This window comes from Vombatus ursinus, unplaced genomic scaffold, assembly GCF_900497805.2.
Source record: "Vombatus ursinus unplaced genomic scaffold, bare-nosed wombat genome assembly UNPS02014864.1, whole genome shotgun sequence".
In the NCBI taxonomy this organism is placed as follows: domain Eukaryota; kingdom Metazoa; phylum Chordata; class Mammalia; order Diprotodontia; family Vombatidae; genus Vombatus; species Vombatus ursinus.
The window spans coordinates 8551895-8554185 of record NW_020954642.1 but is presented as its reverse complement, the minus strand read 5'-3'; the positions used below and the strand labels follow the sequence as shown (position 1 = coordinate 8554185).

The following is a 2291-nucleotide window of genomic DNA, read 5'->3' as shown; positions in this document are numbered from 1 at the left end:
GAATATTAGAGTAGTAAAGGGTCTTATAACAAACTGTTAGAATTAGGAGGGACTTCAAAGAGCCTTTAATTATGAGACCAAAGGTCTAGAGCAGACCTGCACAACTTGGGAGTAGGTAGGGGTCAGAATTAAATAGGCTAAACTTCTTCAGCCTGCATTTGCTTTTTAGCAGATCACTTTTCAAGTATAGATATAATTAATGATTATATTGCAAATAAACCATCTTTTTTAAAAAAGGGAAATTTCAATTAATATCAATTAATTATACCTATTACTAAATATTTTTATTCATTATGAAATCACATTAATGTTAAAAATTACTTTACTAAGTGGTACAAGTTTGTTTTTCAGGATTTCTTACTATTAACATTTAGTTAATGGGACATAATACATTTCTTGTCAGCAATCACTTTATCATACTCTGGAATCATGTTTGAAATTGATGTTTTCAAAATGTCTTCAAAGAGTTCATCAGTTACAGTTGATCATTGCTTGTTTTTATTCAAGTTCATAATGGAGAAGGTTTGTTTAAGTACTCCCAAATATGCTGAAAACCTGTAAAGGACTGTCTCACAGATTTTTAAACTTTCCCTTGTTCAAGCTGTTGTTGAAGTCTTGAAGGCTAGTTTTTCTGTGTTTATTTTGATAAACTGAAGAGCACTGAAGTTCAATAACCTCTAGCTGTAAATGTGTGGGGAATCACTGTGGATACACAGAGAAAAGATCTTTAATTATCTTAAATGTAATGTCATCTTCTTTGGATAGTGTGTCTTCTGTCAAACTCCTGGATCAAAAGTTGAAAGTCACTTGGATATTTTTCTCCTAAGTTGCATACTTAAACACCAGAATATGTTTCATACACATAATAAAGTGGCATATTTGTTCTTTTGACAGTTGGCTTTTGAAGAGCCTCAGTTTCATTTTGAAAGCCTTTGCTGTGGCAATAATTTGAAAAAAAATAAGTTGACTTTGCCCTTGAAGCTGTGAATTCAATTCATTTAGAAGACCTGTGATGTCACAAAAAATGTCATTATTCCAAACTTCATTATGTAGTTCTTGGAAATTTTTCGAGTCATTCTCTAAGAATCAAATAATTTCTTTCTTGAGAACAGCAAAACATTGTAATATTCTTCCACAGATCAACCAGCAAACTTCTGTGTGATAGAGTACATCATTGAAGGTAGCACCAACCTCTTAAAGAGATGCTCAAAATGACCTGTGGTTTAGTCCCCTTGAATTTACAATTGAAAGTACCACTGATGCTCTTTGGCCCATTTACTAGTAGAATGAAGACCATTCTAAGCAACCAGACTGTTGACATCCCAGAAAATGTTGACATCTCTCTTAAGTGTCGGACAGTTATTATGAAAGGGCCCAGAGGAATCCTCCACAAGGATTTCAACCATATCAATGTTGAGCTCAGCCTCCTTGGAAGAAGAAAAATGGCTCCAGGTGGACAAATGGTGGGGAAATCAAAAAGAATTTGGAACTGTACGCACAATCTGTAGTCATGTATAAAACATGATCAAAGGTGTTATCCTGGGTTTTCATTGCAAGATGAGGTCTGTGTATGCTCACTTTCCCATCAATGTTGTTATTCAAGAGAATGGCTCACTTGTTGAAATCAGAAATTTTTTGTGTGAAAAATATATCCAAAGAGTGTGCATGAGACCAAGTGTTGCTTGTGTTGTTTCTCTAGCCCGAAAAAGATGAGTTAATTCTTGAAGGAAATGATATTAAACTTGTATCAAACTCAGCTGCCCTGATGCAACAGGCTATCACAGTCAAAAATGAGGATATTAGAAAATTTTTGGATGGCATCTACGTTTCTGAGAAAGGCACAGTACATCAAACTGATGAATAAGTTGGAAAAAATGCCAAAGATCGTGTTCTGAGGAGTCAACACTTATTCAGATGTCAAAATAAAAATAATTTTTGTCATTTGGAAAAAAAAAGAGAGTACCACTGACATTATGTGGTGGAAATTCAAAACTTTGCTCCATAATACTTGTCGATGTATGATGCAATGATATCTATCTGTCTATCTATCTATCCATCTATGTATCTATTTATTTCTTTGTTTGGCCAGCAAACTCTTCAGCAAGAGTTACTGCACCACAACTTTTCCTGCACATAGATGGAGTGCCATCAGTGCAAATGACCACTAAGTTTTCATGTGTTGCACCTAACTTTTTAGTTACACACTTGTTCACTTGATTTGTGATTTCTTTTCCAGTAGTTTGACCTCACATGAAGTACAAATCAGTCATTTCCTTTGTTACTTCAAAGTT

General features: G+C 34.4%; 1 pseudogene; it reads left to right on the top strand.

The window, feature by feature from the left end:
• The first annotated feature begins 1286 nt into the window (after window positions 1–1286).
• Window positions 1287–1864, top strand: LOC114027872 (annotated as a pseudogene).
• Window positions 1865–2291: the final 427 nt, after the last annotated feature.